The sequence below is a fragment of the Mus pahari genome, chromosome 7 (genome assembly GCF_900095145.1).
Source record: "Mus pahari chromosome 7, PAHARI_EIJ_v1.1, whole genome shotgun sequence".
Classification (NCBI taxonomy): domain Eukaryota; kingdom Metazoa; phylum Chordata; class Mammalia; order Rodentia; family Muridae; genus Mus; species Mus pahari.
Window position 1 is genome coordinate 113162989 of NC_034596.1, and position 24441 is coordinate 113187429.

General features: G+C 40.8%; 1 pseudogene; it reads right to left on the reverse strand.

Moving 5' to 3' along the window:
- Positions 1–2944: 2944 nt before the first annotated feature.
- Positions 2945–24441, reverse strand: part of LOC110324143 — a 74002-nt pseudogene continuing 52505 nt past the window's right edge.

A 24441-nucleotide genomic window follows, 5' to 3' on the forward strand; every position in this document is an offset into this window, starting at 1 on the left:
AAGGCCTGGGCCAAGTAGTGGGAGTGGGTGGGTAGGGGAGCAGGGGTGGGGGGGGTATAGGGAACTTTTGGGATAGCATTTGAAATGTAAATAAAGAAACTAATAAAAAAAAATTGCAATGTCCTCTTGGTAGACTTCTCTTTGATGAGTATGTACTCTCCTCCCCTATCTTTTCTTGTTGGTTTTGGTCTGAAGACTGTTTTGTTGAATATTAAAATAGCTATACCAGCTTGCTTCTTAGGTTCATTTTCTTGGAATATCTTTTTGCATCCTTTTACCCTGAGATAATTTCTATTTCTGAATGTTAAAGCATGTTTATTGGATAGAGAAGAATGAATTCTGTTTTCAAAGTTTAGTCTGTTAATCTATGATTATTTTTGAGAAATTGAGACCATTGATATTAAGAGTTATCAATGAGCACTGTTTGATGGTTCCTGTTATTTTATTTTGTTATTATGTTCTGTGTGTGTGTGTGTGTGTGTGTGTGTGTGTGTGTTCTCTTCTTTTGATCTGTTGGTCATAGATTATTTATTCCTTGTGCTTCCTTGGTTATTGTTAGCCCCTTTATGTTGAATTCCTTATCTACTGCTTTCTTTAGGACTGGATTTATAAAGTGAAACTGCTTAAATTTGGTTTTATCATGGAATGTCTTACTTTTTTTCATCTATTGTGATTGAAAATTTTGCTGGGTATAGTAGTCTGTCCTGAAATCTATAATCAGATATCTATAATCCATAATTGCTGGGCTGTACTGAGGACATATTGGCCTGACAGTTATTGATTGTGTTTTTATACTGGCTTCTAGATAATAGGGTTGGGAAAACTGTAATTTTATGTGCCAATATCTGGTCTTGTCTTTGTTTGAATGGACATTTTGTTCCTTAGTTTCTGTTCCTATTTTTGGTTCTTAGGAGAATAAGATGCCTGTGTTTCTTGGTAGGGAATGTTTTTGTGCTTGGTAGGTAATATTTTTGTGCTTGGTGGGGAATGCTTTTGTGCTTTGTAGGGAATGCTTCTGTACTTTGCAGGGAATGCTTTTGTATCCTGCTAGGTGTGGCTATTAGGTATAACATGTTTCTAGGTATTGAGAGTTGAGACTTTGGAATAGGAGTGGGTTCAAAGGACCTGGAGTGGAAACTGAGAGGGTCCACAGGAGGGAATGAAAGCAGGGTATTCCAGAAGGATTTGCTTTAGTTACCTGGGAATGGGGGCAGAGAGTAAGGACAGAACCCAACCAGTAGTCTACTGTAGAGCTGAGGATGAGTCTGGGGTGTTGGATATAAAGAAGAGGGAGAGTAGAGATCTGACCTGCTTACCTGCTCTGCGCTGCTGTGGGATTCTTGTGGAACTCCTGCTGTAGACAGGGTCTGAGATAAGGGGATAAGTTGTGGGGAAGGATGATTGGAGGAGAAAATCTTTATGGCCTGTATTAGTCATGGTTCTCTAGAGTCACAGAACTTACGGATAGTCTCTATATTGTAAAGGAATTTATTTATGACTTACAGTCTGCAGTCCAGTTCCCAACAATGGTTCAGTAGTAGCTGTCAATGGAAGTCCAGGGCTCTAGCAGTTGCTTAGTCTCACACAGCAAGCAGGCGAAAGAGCGAGAACAGACTCACTTCTTCCAATGTCCTTATATACTCTCCAGCAGAAGGTGTAGCCCAGATTAAAGGTGTGTGCCACCACACCTTTAATCCCAGATGACCTTGAACTCGGAGATCTCCCTGTCTTAATCTTCTGGATTCAATAGCCACTGTGTCTCAAGATCTCCATACCAAGATCCAGATCAGAAACTTCTATCTCCCAGACTCCAGATTAGGTTCACTGGTGAGCCTTCCAATTCTGGATTGTAGTTCATTCCAAATATAGCCAAGTTGACAACCAGGAATAGCCACTACATGGCCCTCTGGAGATGCAGGAAGAGAGGGAAGGGGGGGCCTCAACAGGTAGTATGCTACAGAGGTCAGGAGTATGTCTAGGGCATTGGATTTAGAGAAGAGAAGGGTGTAGATCTGCAGCTATCCCACATTTTCCCCTGGTGTATGTCTTTTTTTCCCTTTTACTTCAGGTAATTGTTCTCGTAGATATAATTTACCTTACTGTTATGTAGTACATATTATTATTTTCCCTTTTCTTTGGATTTACGTCACTTGACTCTTTGTCTGCCTTTGTCTCATTTATCCTCTGCATAAATACTTAATTTATAGTTTGTTTCAAAATCCTGTACATTTTTAAATCAAATGAATCAGTCTGAGGTTTTGGGAATGCAGTTGGAGCAGTGACAGTATTGGGGGTGGTACCAGGACCCAGGGAGGGTGCCACTGTGGGAAGGGGCAGCCGAGGAGGTGTAAGTGGGCCCTGGTCAAATAGCACCTTATTGGGACCAACGGGCTGCCCCAGCAGAGTCTCAACTTTGAGTCTAATTTGGAAAGTGAATCCGGGATTCATTCCGGACACATAGTACCTCAATCCCCACATCCTGCCAAACTGTTTTCCCTTCTGTGTGAATTCTATGTGAAGGGGCTGGCAATGGCTACTGCTATAACACCTGTTCCATGGGTCACCAGTCCAATTTCTGTGGACCGTGATGAGGTCCCAGGTGGAGGAGGGATTCCAATATGCCTGCCCTGTGGTCTCACACCCCTATTCTCTGCAAAAGAAATGATCTGACCCTCCGCATGTTTTCACTGCATTCCTATCTCCCCCATCCCTGGGACATGCATAAAACTCACTGTTTGCCATGTCATCTCTAGCTTTTGCGAAACAACATCCAATCTTTCCCTAGGAAGTCTGGTCATTGCAGGCAGAATAATCCGAATTTGGAGGCTTAGTCTGCTTAGAACTTTCCAGGTCAGTGTCGGGGATATCCCATGAGTCTAGCCCAGATGCCAGGGCACAGGCATCGGGGCTTAGCGCAGGCCACCAAGTGGTGGGGGTGGCATCTTTAGTGAGACTCCAAGCAACTTTTCTTGCTTGGGACAACACCTGCCAAGCCAATCTTTTGGGGGCGTGGGGGTTGCTTGCCCTTGTGTTGCCTGAGATGCAAATGAAGCTTAAGAGAATTATCAGTCTTTTCCAAGGTCCATTCATTCTGGTCAGCCTCAGGGCGCGCCTTCTTAATGTGAGACACATGAAACCAGGTTGGGATTCCTTCTACTTTTACAGCGGTGGGCATCGTCAGCAGCACCAAATATGGTCCTTTCCACCTCGGCTCTAGGTTCCCCACTCGATGTCTCCTCACCAGGACAGTGTCTCCTACTTCAAACTGATGCAGCACCTGTGTATCACCAGCAACATAGGTTTCTTTTAACTGTTCCCAGACCTCTTTTCTTACAATTTCAAGAGCCTTGAGCCGGGTAAAAAGCCGAGAGGAGGGGATGAAAGATGCATCCGGGCAAGTTCTACTTTCTACTGTCACATAGATGGGCGGAGGCATACATTAATTAAAAGGGTGCTAGACCAGAGGCTCCGGGAGTATTCCAGGCCCTGAATAAGGCATAAGGGAGAAGGGCTGTCCAATCTTTGCCACCGGCTTCTAAAGCTAATTTGGTTAGGGCTTCTTTTAGAGTTCTATTCATTCTCTCTACCTGTCCTGAACTCTGGGGTCGGTATGCACAATGTAATTTCCAATTTATCCCCAGCTGTCTGGCCAATCCCTGACTTACCTGGGAGACAAAGGCCGGCCCATTATCCAAACTGATTACCTTGGGTATCCCAAACTGAGGAAGAATTTCTTCGAGTATCTACTTGGCCACCACATTAGCTGTCTCTCTCTAGGTGGGGAACACCTCGACCCACCCTGAAAAAGTATCTATAAAGACTAGAAGATATTTATTTCCATACCAGGCTGGTTTTACCTAAGTGAAGTCGGTTTCCCAGTAAGTCCCAGGTCTGTCTCCTTGCAAGCACCTTCTGCCATGGAGCCTGCTGGACCTGGCATTGGTGAGCACACAGGCTTGGCAGTTTTTCACTAGTTCCTCTACAGCTTTCTGTAGTCCGGGAATATAATAAGGGAACCTACTGACCAGTTTTATCATCTTTTTGGATCCTAAGTGAGTGAGGCAGTGTATGTCAGCCAGGTATTCCAGCCCCTCTTTTTATGTGAGGATTCCTTTCTCCATCTCTTCCTTAACTAACTGGGGTGCCGTTTTAATTACCAGAGTCATTGGTCCCTGAGTTGCCTCTTTGGCCACTTGGTCTGCCATTTGGTTCCCCTCTTTCTATTGGTCTGGTCCCCCTTTGATGTCCTGGGCAATGAATGATCACCACCCTGTGAGGCAGGTGGACAGATTCTAACAAGCTGAGGATCTCCTCCTTATTTTTAATGTCCTTCCCAGCGGAAGTCAAGAGTCCACGCTGTCTGTAGATTGCCCCGTGGACATGGGCCGTAGCGAAGGCATATCGACTATCTGTGTAAATGTTAGTGGCCTTTCCTTCTGCCAGTCTTAAAGCCTGGGTTAGAGCGATGGGCTCTGCTCTCTGTGCTGATGTCCCCTCAGGCAGACTGCTGGCCCAAATGACAGACTTCACATCTACTACCACTGCCCCTGCTCTGTGCTTACCTTCCACCATGAAGCTGCTTCCATCGGTGAACCAGGTCACTGCTTCTGGCCATGGATGGTCTGTGAGGTCTGGCCGAATTCCAGTTTCTTCTGCCAGTACCTCCTCACATTTGTGTACAGGGGTTTCACCGGCTTCAGGCAGTAAGGTAGTAGGGTTGAGGATGGCAGAGGGAGCAAAGGTCACTCGCTCAGTCAGCAGCAAACTCTGATAGTGAGTCAGTCAGATGTTGGTCATCCAGCAGTCAGGGGGCTGCCTGATAACACTCTTGAGCAAGTGTGGGGCCACCACAGTGATGCTCTGCCCCATCATCAACTTATCAGCATCTTTTAGCAACACAGCTGTAGCTGCTATTGCTTGTAGGCAGGGAGGCCACCCACTAGCCACAGAGTCCAGTTTCTTTGATAGGTAAGCTACTGGGCGCTTCCAGGGCCCTAAAGCTTGAGTGAGGACCCCCCCCCCAGCTACACCATTTCTTTCGTCGATGTATAGGGTGAAAGGCTTGTTCAGGTCTGGCAGTGCTAGAGCAGGGGCCTGCAGCAGGGGCTATTTTAGAGTCTCAAAAGCTGATTGATGTTCCTGGGTCCAGGTGAATTCCCCTTTTTCTTTGGTTAGGGGGTACAATGGGGCCACTAGAGTGGCAAATCCCAGGACCCAAAGTCTACAGAATCCCGCTGTCCCTAAGAATTCTCTTACCTGGCGAGGGGTGGTCAGGGTCGGGATCTGTATCACTGTCTGCTTCCTGGCTTCTGGGAGCCATCGTTGTCCATTCTTCAGGATATATCCCAAGTAGGTCACTTCCGTCTGGCATAACTGTGCCTTTTTAGCCAAAACCCGGTACCCCAACTTACCCAACTCGACCAGGATGTTCTGAGTCCCAAGTTCGCACTTCTCACGTGTTTCTGCAGCTAGTAAAAGATCATCAACAAACTGCAAAAGCGTCATCTGGGGATTATTGGCTCAAAAAGAGGCAAGATCTTGGTGTAAGGCCTTGTTAAACAAGGTAGGTGAATTCTTGAACCCCTGAGGCAGTCTTGTCCATGTGATCTGTCCAGTCCTTCTGCTTTCTGAATCTTGCCAATCAAAGGCGAACAGGGGTTGGCTATTAGGGTGTAACCTCAGACAGAAGAAAGCGTCTTTAAGATCTAAGACCATATACCAGGTTCGCTCAGGTGGCAGTGTGCTGAGCAGGCTATAAGGGTTTGGCATTGTGGGGTGAATGTCTTGAGTTCTCTTATTGACTTCCCTAAGGTCTTGGATCAGGCGATAGTCATCTGTTCCTGGCTTCTTTACCAGGAGTAGGGGAGTGTTCCAAGGGGACTTGCATGGGAGCAAGATCCCCTGCTGAAGCAGTCTGGTGATGTGAGGGCATATGCCCTCGTGTGCTTCTCTGCTCATGGGGTACTGTCAGACCCCAATGGGGGTGGCTCCAGACTTGAGCTCAGTCACCACCGGGGGTACTTGTCTTGCCATCCCCATTCCTCCCGTCTCAGCCCACACCTGAGGAAATCGATTAAGCCAGTCCTGTAGCCCCTCAGGGGGCTTCAATTTGTCCTGATAAATCTGGTACTCTTCTCCTAATTGTAAAGTTAGTGCCAAGGTCCGAGGTGTCTCTATTCCCCAAGATACTTCTGGTCTGGGGGAGGCAAAGGTTATTTGTGCTTTCAATTAGTAAGTCTCTTCCCAATAGGGGCATGGGGCACTCTGGAATGACCAGAAATGAATGAGTCACTCGGTTTCATCCTAGGTCCACTGTCCGGGATGTGGTCCATGGGTACAATTTTTGCCCTGTAGCCCCAATCACCAATGTTCTTTCATTCTTTCTTACTTTACTTACTGGTGTTCGAAGCACTGAAAATTCTGCACCTGTATCGACCAGGAAGTCTACAGGGGTCCCCTCCACTTCTAATGTTACCCTAGGCTCGGGGAGGGGGGTCGAGCCCCATCTCCCCTAGTCTTCATTTTCTTCAAGAGACAGCACCTTTACCCCCTGTTTCAATTTAGGGCATTCACGGGCCCAGTGGCCAGTATCCTTGCAGTATGCACATTGGTCTCTTTCTAGGCGTGGTCTGTCTCCTCTGGGTCTTCTTGGCCCTTGCTGTTTTCTGTCTCCCAGGTCCCCTAACTGTCTAGCCCTACCTCCTTTGTCCCTATCTACTGCTATGGCCAGAACCCGAGCCGGAGCCTTTTCCTGTCTTCTGTCCCTCCTGTTCTCATCTTCTCTCCTCTCTCTCTTTTCTCTTTCCAGCTTTTCATCCTCCGTCTCTCTCTTGTGATACACTTTCTCAGCTTCCTTAACCACATCCCTTACAGTATAATCCTGCAATCCCTCAATCTGCTGCAATTTTCTCCTAATGTCCGGGGCCAAATGGCCGATAAAGGCCATAATCACTGAGGCCCACTGCCCCTCAGACATAGGGTCAAATGGGGTGTATCGCCTGTAAGCCTCCATGAGCCTCTCCAAAAAGACTGAGGGGGGCTCAGTTGTCCCCTGCATAACTTCTCTTACCTTAGCCAAATTCATAGGCCTGTGAGCAGCACCTCTCAGCCCCGCTACTAGAGCCCTGCGGTAGTTGGATAGCTGTTCCCTACCACGTGCTGTGTTATAGTCCCATTGAGGGTGGGTTAGAGGGAATCCTTCATCTATTTTGGCCGACATCTGGACAGGGTGTCCAGCACCATCCCAGACATTTTTCCGGGCTTCTTGGAGGACTCTCTCTCTCTCCTCCATAGTGAACAGGGTCTGCAAAAGCTGCTGACAATCGTCCCAAGTCGGCCGATGTGAATATATCAGCGATTCAACTAGACCTGTAAACCCTGCAGGATTTTCTGAAAAAGGAGGGTGATTTATTTTCCAATTATAGAGATCAGAGGAAGAAAAAGGCCAAGGCTGTAGAAGCTGTAAATCGTTCTGGTCAGCCGGGGGAGCTCCAACAGCCCTGAGGGGAAGCGCCACAGTCGAATCAGCTGGCCCTTCAGGGGTGGCTCCCTGCTGGCTTCTTGTTCCTGCTTAAGAACCTCCTCCTCTGGTCCCTGGGGCCGGGATTGGGGGGAGTACTGGAGGAGCTGAGGGTTGGGGCGCAGGTTGAGGGACTTGGGGGTAGGGTGGAGGATGCTGGGAGTCGGGCCACTCAGGGGGTTCTTCTATCTCTGGGTAAACCTTGGGGAAGTGCGCTCGTGGTGTGCTGTGCTCACTGTCTCCTTCCTTCAGGCTACAGTTCAGCACTTTCCCAGACAGCTAGGATCATAGTACCAGGACGCAGGGGAGGTAGGAATGGGCGAACCCATGGGGGCAGAAATCGTGCCAGGTCCTCCCACACTGTGATGTATGGTTGCTGGTCTGGATGTGATCCTGGTCTTTCCTGGAAAACAACAGCCTTCATGGCCCTGATGGTTGGTAGATCAAAAGTTCCCTCAGGTGGCCAGCCTACCCCAAAGGCGGGCCATTCCAAGGTACAGAAAGTTAGCCAAGGCTTCTTCTTGACTGTCACTGATAAATCCTGTCCTCTTGCCCTAAAGACTGTCCAGTGGTCCTTAGTCAGGGACAAAGGGGTCGACACAGTCTGTCCTATAATAAAAATTAGGAACAGAGACAAACAAAAAACAAAAAACAGAAGACACTAGCACATACAAGCACACTCATCCACATCTAGACCTATACAACCAGCCAAATGCTACCTCTGACGGAGTGGGGTTTCGCTTCCACTCCTTTTCAGACAGAAAAAACAGTCAGGCTCTCCTGACTGTCCCTCACCCTGGGCACTCCTTCCAGGGTCACCCTTGGGATGTCTCCCAGGGCTACAGCCTGTGGGTCTCATCAGACGTCTCTACCTACAGCCATTGGTACCTCACGGTCCCCAGCGGCAGCTGTTCCAAAATCAAAAACGGCACCGTACCACACTTAGACAACATATAACATAACATGTAAGACTCAGACAACACTCACAAACATACTTCCAAGAGGCCTTCCGGGTTCCTGGGCATCATGAAGATCTCGGTGGGACCTCCAAAATGAAAGACCTCCGTGAGGAGCCCTTCCCACTCCAAACCCGAGATGACGCTCACTCAACCAGGAATCACGAAAAATGACGATCTTGATGCAAAAACACAAGGTAGTTTATTAGCGGAGCTCCGGGCTGATTTGTATCTCACACAGGAGAGTGAGAAATCGACCACGTGGCTTGAAAGCTAGAAGTTTTTATAGGAAGAGGGGTCGGGGGCTCGGGAGAATTGGCGCAGTTATACGCGATTGGTTCGTTTAAACATCAGCACATTTGCAGAATGGTACGTGAGAGTCAGCAGAACACCTGGTTAACATATGACTCCAAACTGGGTCAGGAATGTTTTATTAATGGGCGTGTCCAGGCCTGTTCTACTGTGTCCTTTCCTCAGGCTTCTAAGCTTACAAAACAACTCTCTGGACATAAGTTACATGAATTCCAGGCCTTAAATTTCATTTTAAATTTCATTTCCCTTCAAGTTCTCTCAGTACATCAAGAACAACATAACTCCAGACATGATGGAGGAGATGTATAAGAAATCTCATGCTGCTATCTGAGAGAATCCAGTCTATGAGAAGAAGCCCAAGAGAGAAGTAAAGAAGAAAAGGTGGAATCATCCCAAAATGTCTCTTGCCCAGAAGAAAGACCAGGTTTCTCAAAAGAAGGTAAACTTCCTCAGAGCTCAGGAAAGGATTGCTGAAAGCTAAAGCAGTTTTCTATGAAGATTTTTTCATAAAGATAATAAACATATTGATCAAGCAGCAAAAAAAAAAAAGTATATTATTGAGGTAAAGACAGCTATCAGTTACCTTTAGTATTTTAGTAGCATTTAATATATGTGATTTGCTAGCATGTTTGTCTGAGCAACACAGGCCTGGCAGGAGCAACATGCATATCTACTATACTGTGAAAATATCCTTTGAGTAAAACATGCTATCTTCACCTTTTCTTTTCTTTTCTTTTCTTTTTCTTTTCTTTTTTTGTAGTTTTGGTTTTTCAAGACAGGGTTTCTCTGTGTAGCCCTGGCTGTCCTGGAACACACTCTGTAGACTAGGCTGGCCTCGAACTCAGAAATCCGCCTGCCTCTGCCTTATCTTCATCTTTTCATGGCCTATTGTTTGTGCTTCAAGGAAAACCATGAAAACAATACTAAATACAAACTGAAGTGGTTCTGCTGTAAAGTGTATTTAATTGTTATGACAGTGCTTCAGTGAACATGAGTGGAACCCTCTCTGTAATATAATGATATCAATTTGTCACTATATGTTTAGAAATAAAATTGAAAAACCATATAATAATTCTATTCTTAGTGTTCTGGAGAGCTATTATACTTTTGACCAGTGTATATTCCAATGTCTTTGCCATTTTACATATCTTTGACAGCACACTTTATCCTTCATATTTTTAGTAATAGCCATTTTGACAGGTGTCAGATAATACCATATTGTAGTTTTAATTTGTATTTCTATGATGTTTTGAAATGTTAAACATGTTTTTGTTGTCTACTTCTATAGAAAAAAAAAGAAGTATCTGATCTGAAGTTTCAAAGCTAAAAACTAGTTTTTTCTTTCTTATTGTTTAGCTATTTCTTTATACATTTTGAGTATTAGCCCTTTATATAATGCATACAGTTGAAATTCTTTCTCCTAATCCATGGGTTATCTTTTTGTTATTGTTACATTGCTTATGCAATAACTTTTAAATTGATTGAATCAACTCACCTGTTCTGTCTTGTGTTGTTTTTGTGTTGGAGACTCTATCCAAGAAATTTTTCCCAGGCAAATGTGGTATTTTTTTTCCCATTTTTCTTCTAGGGGTTTTATAGTTTCAGCTTTTAAGCATGCAACCCATTTTCATTTTCATTTTATACAAGGTGTGATGTAAGTATGCAGCTTCATTCACTCTGCTATATGTGAACATACAGTTTTCATGACAGCATTTTACAAAGAATCAGTTGGTTTCTCATTATGTCCTTGGAATTTTGCAATTTCAATCATCAGAGAATGGCCCATTATATGCTCAGTATACAGTATTATTTAAAGTTATCATTGTATAACTGCTTAGTAACATGATTGTCAAAAGACACAACTCACAAAGGAAATTCATCTTCTGTCTGCAGTTAAGAAAAAAAATGTACACTCCTTGTGCATAAACTAATCTGATATACAATCTTCATTTATGTAGGAAAATATTTATTTTGAAATGTATGGATTCTAATAAGATTTACTAGTCAGTGACAAGTTTTTAATGAGACTGAATGACTGAATTGTTCCAAAAGAGCACCAAGTTTCTGAAAATAAACGAAAAAATCTTGGAAAGAATAATGACAAATATGATGGTTTATCTTCTAATAATATTTTAAAACTAAAATGGTTTTGTTCAAATTAGTTTAAGACATCATAACTGAGATACAACACAAGAGGAAGTGTTTGAAATCAGTTTGTTAACATTGTGCCATCTGAAACAAATAATGTTGTTTGGGTAGCATGAACATGGATGGCAGGCACTTGTCAGGAGAGAAACTGCAACCCAGTCATTTTTGCTTCCAATTATAGCAACAATGCCACATAAAAATGCTACATGGAATGCAGGAGCTGTCTTCTGCTGACAGTTTTCCTTCCTTTGTTTCCTTTTCTCAGAAAACGAGTTTTCCCCAAGGATGTATGTATCATGTAAACCTCTTACACGCATAGCATGTGGAATGTGCTATTATTTATGATCATCAAATTTTGTTCTTGAGTCTCTCTTATATAACCAACAGAACAGCAAACATTAAAATCAAATGCACCAAGAGTTATATTTACAATAACAACCTCATAACAAGTTTCAAATATTAATATATTACTAGGGAAATCAATTGGCTGGTAAACCTTTGATAGATATAATTCAGAAATAGGTCCGATAGTCATTAATATTCCATCATCATAAACCAAAAGAACATTCTAGATGAAAGTAATCAGGAGGCGAATATAGACTTTCCTTTTAAGCCATGCATAGTAATTTCACATTTTAGCTTTTCATCGTTACTTATTATTTAGTTTGAAGACACATAAACTAATACTCTCAGACATAATGACCAATGGATTTTACTAAAATATTGCTTAGCTTTCAAATTAAGTCAAATAGACATAAATAGAAGAAATAAATTCACACATACACAATTGGTTTTTTAATTGTCACATTGTACTCCATATATATATATATATATATATATATATATATATATATATATATGTGCATATAATTATCTCTCACTTAAAAACATTGGACTATAAGTTTATTTAAATAGATGATAGCTTTCAGGTACCTGTCTTGCATCATCTATGCATAGTATGGCACAATCTAAGTCATAGTATAGAGCTAGAATTCAGTGACACTATCATACCTTTAATTGGGTAAGAAAAGTGAAATACACTTAATGTTTATTTTTCTTGCAAAGACGGTATATTAAAATAGCTAATGTATACATAATTTTAATCTCAATTGTAATTCAGCTTATTAGTATCATACTAATAGGTAAACTAAGCATTCTACCCAGTTGAAACATAAAATGATGCTGGACTTTGAAGTTTATTTAGTACCAGTGATGACTACTTTTGTTTAATTACATGAATTCAACTATATATTTGAGAATGTAGATAAATTTCCAACCAAAATTTTGGAAAAATATACAATTATTTGTTCATAGCTCTTAAATGAAATAAAACATATTTTGTTATCTTTTCTTCTTTTATCTAGCCTGGCCATCTATTTGAGAAACAGCTCTTGAGATGCAATTAAATAAGAAAGAAAATGTGTCATTTCTAAAAATCATCATCCTGAGGATTTAAAATATAGTCCTGAGGATTATAGAGAATTTACTCAGGGAGAAATTATATAGTGATTAAAACATAGTGCTGTTACAAATAATATCAAGGGTTTTACCAAGGAAGCCTATTTAATTCCTTTAATACTGCATTGTTAAAGCTTAGAGTATGATGTTACCAAAGAGATTATACTATTTAAAAGATTGGTAAAATCCACTTACTAGTACAAAAGACTACATTGCTATTGCTATTGCTAACTCAGTTAGTCAGATTTATTAAAACCCATGGTAACTAGAAAGAAATCAAGCAAAACTTACATTTATTTTTAGATGAAAAATATTGTCTTAATTCCAAAGTTGTACAGCTTAGACACACGTGGATACATACACACACTCACACATATTCACCTAGAGTGGTTAAATGATGCATACACACTAGCTCTTATGTCAGTAACTCAGCACTTGAGAATTTTCATCCTAGCATGGTGAAAAGTAAGTCACAAAAGAAAAAAATTAATTAAAGTTTTTCCTGCGCAAAGTCTGTTTGGCCAGTAAAATGGAATGTGATTGCTCCAATAATTCAGCCTGTAGAAAAACATACTTTTTAAAAAGGATTTTAAATTTAGTGTAATGTGTTAAAATAGTACATTGTAAAAAATAATATTTATCCTAAAGGTTTATGAGTTATAAAAAATTACCATGTAACATGTGAAAGTTATTGTTGTGATACTTTCAAATAATGTAATTTAATACTCTAGAAGCCACACAAGTAACCAATATTATCTGTATTCTCATTTCTTGTCTCCACTAAAAATCATCTGTATAACTTTAGGTTGGTGATTCATAAGATTAATTTTAAATGTATAGCACATATTCACTTATCACTCACATATAATTTAGGAAAAATGAATATTGACTTTAAACAGAGAGTGTTCCAGACAAGCCTGGACTCCCCACACATGCAGAGACATCGCTGTTTATCACAGGCCTACAACAAAAGAGTCTGACTGCAACATAGGTACCAGAAAGTATGTTACTTGTTTTCATTTCCATTTTAATTGATCAATTGGTGTGAGTTTATCTTCAGTGCAGTGCCTAGAATTTTCTAGAAAGTGCTTGAAAATATTTATTTTCTTAAAACTGATGCATAAATACATAGTACCTTGTTCTTGTTAATGAAGAGCAAAAGCACAGTTGAAAAAAAATGAGTGAAGGGCAGGCATCCAGTCTCACCAAGGTCACGGCCATGATATCTTCCTAGGGGACTGATATTACTAAACTCAGCTGATAGTATTTGAAAATATCCTACATACTGTTTACAACACTTCAGAGCCAATTAAAACAACAATTCAATGTACCTTTTAGAGAAGAGCTAGAGATTAATCTCAGTGATAGAACTTGATCACATAAGGTTCTACAATTCAATTCCCAAAACTTAACAAGAAAGAAGAAGAAGAAGAAGAAGGAGAGATCAGGGGAACCTGCATGATACAGTGATGTAATAGTTGAACTACAGCATCCATCTTGGAAAATAAAAATTCTAAAACTAGAAGCCATTAGTAGAGCAGAGTGACTAGGAGTCCTTTAATACTGTGCTGCTATTATCCAGACCCATGGTATTCACCTTCATAACTAGATCACCAAAGGGAAAATAAACTGCTACTTATTTTGGTCACAGTTATTTCTGGCTCCTATTACCAGCAATAAAGTAAATTCCTTAGTAATATGCACAAATAAGTCACCTAGAGTCTAGAGTCTAGGCTGACTCTTCCTTGTAACTCACCCAAACAGCCAACTAATCAGTAAGCTCTGTCATTTTAATTCTGCAAATTGATTTCAAATCTCTCTGTGTGTCCACTCCCATTGCTTTAGATCAAACACTTGTCATCTGTCACTGCACCATCACAGCAGGCTCTAACTCTCATCTCATTTCTCTTGGCTGTGCTATCCACCCTGCTGCCAGAGCATTCTCTTTGAAACAATTATTTGGTCATAATCTCTTATTTTCCCACACAAGTTGTTGCCTTCACTGACTAATAGTTATGTGTTCCTGTTTTTAAGATGAAAAAATAATAATATTTAATTAGCCTCATATCCAGCCTTATTAAATGTAAGTCAATAACCTGATAATTTCTCTTTTTTTCTTGAATATTTTCTTTATTTATGTTTCAAATGTTTTCCCCTTTCTGGTCTCCCCTTTGGAAATACGCTATCCCATCCTCCCTCCCCCTACCTCTTTGAGGATGCTCCCCCACCCACCCACTCCCATCCTACCACCCTGGCATTCCCCTATACAGGGGCATTGAACTCCATCAGGCCTGAGGGCTTCTCCTCCCACTGATGTCTAACAAGGCCATCTTCTGCCACATATGTGACCAGCTCCATGGGTCACTCTATGTATATTCTTTGATTGGTGGCCTAGTCCCCAGGAGCTCCAGAGGATCTGGCCTGTTGACACTGTTGCTCCCTCCATGGGGCTGTAAACTTCCTCAGCTCCTTTAGTCACTTTTCCAACTCCTCCATCAGGACACCCACATACACACACCGAGCTCAGTCCAATGGTTGGCTACGAGCTTCCTCCTATATATTTGTCAGGCTCTACCAGAGCCTCCAGGAGACAGCCATATCAGGCTTCTATCAGTGGGCACTTCCCAGTATCCACAATAATGCATGTGTTTAATTTCTTAAAAATATCTTATATGCCTTGGTGCTATTTCTTCTCTCAACTAACTTGTCTCAGATTATTGAACACAACTCTTTGACAGCAATTAAAAACAAAAGTTTCTCGTTGAAGATTCCATAGCTAACCTTGAGACATACTACCCACTTTACAAAAAATATGTATAATTCTATTATATATTACATAGTATCATTATTATTCATTAAAAAATATTTCTCTTTCAGATCATGGGCAGCACAAAGGTAGATAAATGCATCTTAATCATTTTTGTACCTCTAGTTCCTATTTCAATGCTCAGGGACTTCTCAGAAAAAGGATTCAGAAATATGTGAGGACTTTAGACTTTCATGCAGATCCTCTATGGAAACTATTAGTCAACAAACATCTGAGGGATAATAGCATCATGAGTCATCCTAATGGGAGGCAAAAATCATTCAAGAGTATAATATACTATGTTAGATGTTTTTAGGTATTATCTTGCAACAAACTACTTCTGTGTCTATGATTGCTAGAGAGAGCAAATGTCTTAGAAAGCCAGAAGAAAATGAATGACCACTCAGATCCTCTGAGTAACGACCACCAACACTGACTTGATTCTTTAGGAAGACAGAACCTTCTGTTTAGAAATGAAGACCAGCCAGGCAGGACTTCCAGTGAAAGGAAAGAGACATCAACCCACACACAAAACCTTCAACCCAAAATTTGTCCTGCCTACAAATGCACAGGGATACTTATGGAGCAGAGATTGAGGGGGAATGGTCAACCAATGACTGGTCCAATTTGAGATCCATTCCATTTGAGAGAGCCAACCCCTGACACTATTGATACTTTGCTATGCTTTCAGACAGGAACCTAGCATAACTGTCTCCTGAAAGGCTTCATCAAGAAGTGGATGGAAGTAGATGCAGAGACTCATAGCCAAATATCAAACAAATCTCAGGGAGTCTTAGGGATAGGACTGAAGGAGCTGGAGATGCCAAGGACAGCAGAAGATGACCTACAGACTCAACTAGCCTGGGCCCATGGAGATTCACAGAGATTGAACCATCAGCCAAAGGGCTAAACCTAGCACCCCTGCACATTTATAACATATGTATAGCTTGGGTCTTCATGTGGGTTCCCCCAACAATCAGGGCAGAAGCTGCTCTGACTTTCTTACCTGTCGTGGATCCCCTTCCCTTACCTGGACTGCCTGGTTGGGCCTTAGTGGGAGAGAAAATGCTTAGTCCTGCTGGGATGTTCCAGGGTCAGGTGGTATCCAAGTGGGGCTTCTTCTTCTCTGAGGAGAAAGGGAGGAGGTAATGGGGGGAGGGACTTGCAAGGGCAGGACTTGGGGGAGAGCAGGGAGGAGGTACAATTGGTATATAATGTGAATAAAACTAAATAAATTATGAAAAAAAGGAGACTAGATCAAGTTGTCTTTCATGTTTCTTCACAGAAAATATATAGCCAGTCTTGATCATAGGTTCATTCTTTTTCCAGTTTTAATTATTCTTATAGTATATAGGTTCATGCAACTTTATTTCATTTTTAAATTCAGCAAATTTAGCTATTCAATACTTACTATGATACTATGCTTAAATGCTTAGGAAATATTTAAAGAAAATTCCTTATGGTGTTTGCAAAAGCAATGGTCCTCATCCCATTGTCATCTTTTAGGGTTTTAAGATGAATATTTAAAGAATATTAGATAAATCTTTGGCATTCATCTTCAGTATTTAGTAGTTACTGGAAAATCAATTGTTTTCTGTTAATACTTTATTCATTAGAATTAGTATTTTGTATCGTTCATTCTAATCTGTGATAATCACAACCAGATGAGCTCAATTTTGAAACAACCCATTACTTACATAATACTGTTTGTGTTCACTGTGTATGCTAATTAAGAAAACAAAATTTTCAATTTGGAAATGTATTCAGTGCACAGCTCTGCATAATCTACTTTATTCTCTGCTTTTGACCTCAGATATAGGAAAGTCAACTAGAGTAATATTTCCTTTACTGTTAAAGATTCCAGACTCTTTAATTACTTTTCTGTATCTTAAATGAATTATAAAAGTCTTAAAGGATACTTGTTTTTAAGGCCTCTGATGAATTTTTCCTATCAGGGTCCTTATTGGTTTCAGTATCAATAAAACTAATAATGAGGGTAAAACCATTTCTTAGATTCTAAAGAAAGGTAGTTTAAGAAAATGAGAAGGGTGATGTAAGTAACATCTTGAACCTTTTAGCCATAAACTGTGGTGATTTCATTTGGTAAATTTTATATAATTTCCCCAAGATTACAAACTAAGTATGTGTTGGACTGGGATCATTTCTGTATTGGTTGGTTCTGAAATTTCCTTATTACATATTTTTCTTCAGTGTCTCCAGTGGATTTTACATCACTATTTAGCAAAGCATGTTCAACTAAAACCAAAATTTATACAGGGACTACTATGATCCAGGCCCCAAATGACTGACCCTGTAGACTTCACATTGTAATATAAAGAAAAGATGAATTCATGAGTAGGCCATTCAGTTTATTATATGAGTTACGTTGGAGGAATGTGAGTATATCAGGAAATTAAGATATAATGGAGATTCAAATATTTGGGAACTGGTTGTTTCTGAGTTCTTTCAGAATTTTTAGCCAATACTCTATATGGGAAAAAATTTACTCCACAAAAACACAGTGCTTTTATGGTATGAAATCATATAGTCCTTTCTTAATTGTGAAGCTATTTTAATTTGTATATACTTACTCAACACATCAATAAGGTTGTGCTTTATAATTATATATAATTTTAGCTTATCATAGGCCAAATTCAGAATCTGCCAATTTATCATTATTTTTAGGTAACAATTTTAAAACCACAGTTTTATGCCTACTAAATTTTGTGAATTTTAATAAACTTACCATTTCCTCAACAACTATAGTATGTTTCAGACATTTCTGTGACCCTCTATGTCTTTTCTCATAAATCTATGCATCATCCTTATCTCACACCATGAACACCTGGATCTGGCTGTTCCTTGAAAGCTCTGATTTTATTTTTTTTCAGGATGTCATAAATTAGAATCACATAGTATATAGCTATTTCTGACTGACTTCTTTCAGTGGAGATATCTAAAGAGTCATCTATATCATTTTGTGACTCACCAACTATAGGGGGTAATTTTATATCAATTTGGCTAGGCCCTTGTATGCCCAGATAGTTTATATAAATTATTCTGGGTAGGTCTATGAAAGTATTTGGTGGAAATATTATCAATTAAATCAATACACTAAGAAGTAAAGAAGACTTTCCTGGAGGAGAGGCCCTTGGTCTTGGGAAGATTATATGCCCCAGTACAGAGGAATGCCAGGGCCAGGAAGTGGGAGTAGGTGGGTTGGGGAGCAGGGTGGGGGCAGGGTATTGGGGACTTTCAGGATAACATTTGAAATGTAAAATAAGAAAATATCTAATAAAAAATAAAAATAAATAAGATAAAAAAGAAGATTTTTCCTCCAGATGTGAGTGGTCCTTGTGCAGCAGGTGAAGCCCTAAGAGATGTGAAAGCCTAACCTATCTACCTTGACCTGAGACGTCATTAATTTCTAGACTCCAATTCTACACAACTTGAAGTTGCAGATAAGAGAATGCTGCTCTCTTACTCTTCAAGTATCTCAATGTTCTTTTAAATTTGTTTTCTATATGTGCAAACAATGTGTTAATTTTCAAATATGTATTTGCTGCACATGTATCTCCTTTGTTGAGATGCCCCTTTATAATTCTTGTCCAATCTCTAATTATGCTTTCTTCTTAGTATTTAACTTTAAAAGTTATTAGCATATTTTAGTTAGAATTTATTAGTTGTGAATATTAGAGTACATGCTGCTTAATGTCTTTATTACCCTAGAATATTAAACACACATGTAAAATGTCTAGCCTCCTGGTTATCAGGTTTGCAATAATATACAGCAATAATATTGTGATTTTTAAAAGACCCATCAGCATTAACAAATTCTAGAGGTATTTTTTTCTCAAGAATAAGAATGATGGGCCACATAGATAGACAATTTTGGAGCATATGATCAATGAACTTGATGTCTACAAATAACTTGTTCAGCCATGTTCCTTGTTGCACTGTTCATCAGAGCTAGAAGATTGAAACAAAGTAAATGTCATTCAGCTAATTAATGGATAATAAAAATGTGGTCAACTTATACTATGAAATGCTGTTCAGCTATATGGAAAAAAGAAACCATAAAATCTGAAGGAAAATAGAACTAGATAATACCATATTGAGTGATCCAGACCTAGAAGCATTGTATGTGATATCTCATGGGGTTTCTAGATCCAAATTTTCAGATATGATTACATGATCCAGAGTAACTTCAAAGACTGGGATGATAAAAATGAACCATTGGTGGGGAGCAGGAGGGAGGAGCAACAGAGAGTAATAACAGGGTGCATGTAATCTGAAAGTGTAAATTGGGTAAAGAAGATAACTATAAAAGGAGTGTAAAACAGCTCTAAGGATGTCTGAAAGTCATAAGGAATCATAATATTAATTACCTAAAAGTACCTGCAATAGCATAAGTTAGTATATTAATATACATATTTTGTTTAAATGAACTTTTTCCATCTGAGCTGACAGTGCTATCCCAAGGCCATCTAACACCAAACATAAGAAGTTCTCTTTTGAACTGTTAGTCACAGTTGCCCAAGAGACTCCCCCCAAACAGTAAAGCTAATGTTATTGCCCTAGGTTGCCCCAAAAATGGAAAGTATATTTCTAATGATGAAGAAACCATGAACTTCAGACAAAGGGACAGAGGCCCATAAGCTGGCTTTGACCTGAAAGCCTCCTTTCAGAGGACTAGCTTTTATAGAACCAGAAAGCAGAATTCAAGTGTCCAAAGGAGGAAAGCAACCAACAGTCTTATCCAGCTATGATGCCTGTTGTTCACTCATAATGTCAAATTGCTGGTGGATGCTTGGGGATACAGGCTGGACCTGCCAAGGGATAGAGTCCTCAAGCACTGAGTGAGTGTGGACAAGAACAGACTCTTGGGAAGCAGGCTTCAGTGAGTCAGCTCATTTAGTTGGGAAAGCAAAGGCTATTTAAACCCTTGGAGAGTGGGTAGGGGTCTTCAGGGAAAGTGTACATCATTGGTTCGGAACAGGGCACAAAAGATGCCTCATAAAAAAGATGCAAAGAGAAGAATTTCAGATATTGCTGGACATAATATTATATGGAGAGGAAGCCTACCCTGGGTGCCAAGCTACGTGATGTCCTCCGAGGGGCTCAGGGAAGCATGGGCCAGGATATGTAAGCCCAAGATAGGAGGGGGCAGCAATTCTACTCTCTCTGATCTCAGGGTTAGATTTCTGGGGTTTGGACACACCTCAACTCCACACTTGCTCCAGACCTGATTCCCCTAACCCACAGTTCCCTGGCCTCACAGATACCTATGTATCCTAACAATGATGAATGTGAAATTATAACCCTAAGAAGAAAATAATGTCATTCATACTTTGGTGGTAACTAACAGCTCTTAATTGGACTTAATTCCAGCTCAATAAGAGGGAAATCATGTCTATTATTGGAAACTTAGCCAATTACCCAGGGCTAGTGAAGTCATGTTTCTTAGATGAAAACTTACAATCCTAATAACATTGTAAATATTTGTCCTTAAAACCACATATGTATAGTTCTCACCCCTCATCAAGAAAACCCTTTGCATCAGACAGAGACCATTATAGAAAACCACAACTGATTAAAATGCAGAGTTGTGGAGACCAGTTTCAACTGACCTATTTACAGCACAACTCTTGTGCATAAGGTTCAGGAATCATGGCAGAAGATGGGATGAATGTAAAAGCTAGAGGAGCTGAAAATTTGTGTCTTCTAGAAATGTCAGAAGTTACACCTATAAAATGTCACCAGCAAACCTTCTCAAACATGACCTGAACAGGGAGGATACCAATAGCTAACATGGATTAGGGAAAAGCTCATGAGGTCTCAAGCATACATAAAGAACTACAGGCAATTAAGAAATGCTGAGAATTAAAAAAAAGTCTTCCCCAGAGAAAGGAAGACCACAGCAATTAGTTATCTAATACCAATTGGTCATCTCTGAAAATATATAGAGACAGGAAACATTACACAACCTGAGAAGGTTGTAGTATTTAGGAGTGTTTCTGTGTGACACTTAAAGTAAAAGAGGCCATAAATTTGATCAAGAGCAAAAAGGGGTACCTGGCAAGGTTTGGAGAGAAGAAAATGAAAGGGAAGTGACATGATTATATTCATCTCAAAATTTGTTTAAATAAAAAGTATTCTGGACAAAGACCCTAGCATTGAAGCTTCTTTGTTCCTTTCTGGTCTTTTTCTCTGTTCCCATATGTTATCATTCCATCAAGTACTCAAGGAAAGAGAAATTCCTGGAATATTAAAGTAAGATATACTAGATGAATAAGCTGGGGATATATTGGTCCTGAAAAAGAAAAAGAAGCCTTTCCTGTTGACTCAGAATTGTGGCCTGCTTAGTTGTTGCTGATGAAATGTAAAGAAGGCACATAGAATCCATAGTAATGAAAATCATTGTATTATGTCAATTATGTCTTAAATATATCACATTCAAATCTTCAACTGGAAAAATATACAGCATATTGTTTTCCTTTAATCTTTTAATTTTAATATTCTCCTGCTTTCAATAAATAAAGGAAGTAAGACCAGTCCCGTATTTGGTAGGAAAATTGGTAAGAAAAATACATTCCCACTAACATTCACTGATTGCTTTTCCAATCAGAGCCATTAATTAAATCATTCCTTCCTTCCCACATCCATTCAAACCAAATAGTTGATGATAGGCTGTGCTGTAGAGTTATATAGTACCTTAAGTGTGGGAAGCAGGCATGAGCCAAGATGGCACCATGGCTCAATGCCAAGCCCTGTGATTCCCAAAAACTTGATTATGCACACCTGAATGATCACATGCTATCCGTCTGACACATAGCGTCATACAGCATGATATTGAGTCACTGGCCTATCAACACCCACCCTGTCTGCATGTATGGCTCGTGTACAGAGCATGCTGGATGCTGATAGGATGTTGAAAAGTGATGAGAGATGAGTGCAGACGATGGAAGGGGATAAATTGGGCAATCCCCCATAATAAATGGAATAGGGAATAGGGATTAGAGCTGAAGCAAGAGAGGAATATAGGAATAGAGCTGAGGCAGAATCTGAAAGAGAATAAAGGAAGCTGAAATGGGAAGCTGCAGAAGCTGCTTCACCCGAACCTGGTGTACACATTGTCCTTGTCCCTGCCAGCCAGAGACATCGCGGCAAGTGGTGGCCTTACGGGGAAACTCTTGAAATTCAGAAATGAGCTCGGTAAGTATAAGGTAAGTCCTTTAAGGATCCCAGAGCAGGGACGAATTTTAAAGGATACTGGAGCAGGGATGAATTAACAAGGTTCTTGGTAAGGAGATGCATTGAGATGGGTTCAGCCGCATCAAAACAGACAGCATGGGAGGCACTCACGCAACTGCTGAAGAGCCGTGGAGTTAAAGTTCCCGGTATAGGGACAAGTTAAGCTCCCGAGGTTATGGGACAGAGTTAAAGTTCTGGTATAGGGACAAGTTAAGCTCCCGGGGTTACGGGACGGAGTCAAAGTTTCCAGTACAGGGACGAAGTTAAAAGTGAAGAGAGCAGGAGAAGATTGCTTCAAATATGAAAGTAAGAGTGGCTTTGGTGCAGCTGCTAGTAATTTTGAATTTAGTTAAATTTTGCCTGTTGGACTAAAGTGGAAAGTATGCTGCAGAGTTAGAAAAGTTTTCCTGTGGCCAGGCTGGGCATTTTAAAAGAGATTGTCCCAATCGCCTGTGGCCAATTACTGCAGCTCCTGTGAGACATCCAAAATTATGTCCACGGTGTCATAAAGGCTCATGCAGCAGAAGTAGAAAAAGGCCAACGAGAAGCCAGCAAAAAAAGAAAAGAGGCTCAAGAACAAGAGAGTGAGGAGGGAAGTGCAGATGAATCATCTGACAGTGGAGATGATAGATATTCTGGAGCAATTAGTCTTTGTGTCATGTGTAACCCATATGTCAGGAATTTGTGTAACCTCTGTGCAGTTTCAGAATTTTTCTCATGCAGCTAATTTGTCCCACAAAATTGGATGAAAGAATTATGGGCATCCATTGTTGCAGTGAATAACATCCATGTGGAGATTGCCACCACTCAGCAGTGGTTGAAGATGATCCAGGGGACCTTCAGCTTCCTAAGGATTGGGGAGAGATGGCCTTCTGGTGATTTTTGCTGTGTACTGTATGTGTTGGTATGCTGTGGTGGATGATACACATGCACAGATGGGTGCAGGCCGATAAACGGTTGTTGGTTCAAGCTGTGGCGACTACAGAGTCAGGTAATTCGCCCCATATTAGGCTCCTAATAGTGGCTGAGGGCCATAAGCTGTGAAGTCACAAATGATGGGAATATTGAGGTGCCGTGAGCCAGATGCATGCCCCTTTTTTTGGCTGCAAGGTGATTCAATGATGGGATTACTGCGGGACACCCACCGCATAACCTAAGACAGAGCCCTTACCCACCTAGGACCTAAAAAAGGCCTAGTTACTGGGTGCTGGACGCGGATGCAAGCTTTATGGCCTAAAACAGGTGCTTCACCGACCTTCTTTTTACAATCACCCCCCAACATTTTAATTGAACAAAAGGGGGAGATGTGGGAAGTGGGTGTGGCCATGGCTGCGGCCTTGTGAACCAAGCTGGCACCCTGGCTCAATGCCAAGCCCTGAGATTCCCTACTTGTTTACCAAAAACTTGATTATGTGCACCTGAATGATCATGTGCTGTCCACCTGACACATAGCATCATACAACATGATATTGAGTCACTGCCCTATCAACACCCACCCTGTCTGCATGTATGGCTCAGGTACAGAGCATGCTGAATGCTGATTGGATGATGAAGAGTGATGAAATATGAGTGCAGAGGGTGGAGGGGGATAAATTGGGTGATCCCCCATAATAAATTGAATAGGGAATAGGGATTAGAGCTGAAGCAAGAGAGGAATATAGGAATAGAGCTGAGGCAGAATCTGAAAGAGAATAAAGGAAGCTGCAGTGGGAAGCTGCAGAAGCTGCTTCACCCGAACCTGGTGTATGCGTTGTCCTTGTCTCTGCTGGCCGGAGACATTGTGACACTTAAGTAGACTAGACTCTTTATTGCCCAAAGTGAAAGAAAATATTCTGTTTGCTCTGTGTTTTCAAAGACTTTATATTCTTTAAATTGCTTTATTTATATTCCAAGTGTTGGCCCCCTTCCAAGAACTCTTCACCCGCTCCCACCTCCCCTTTGCCTCTGAGAGGGTGTTCCCCAACTCACCCACACCCCTCACACACCCA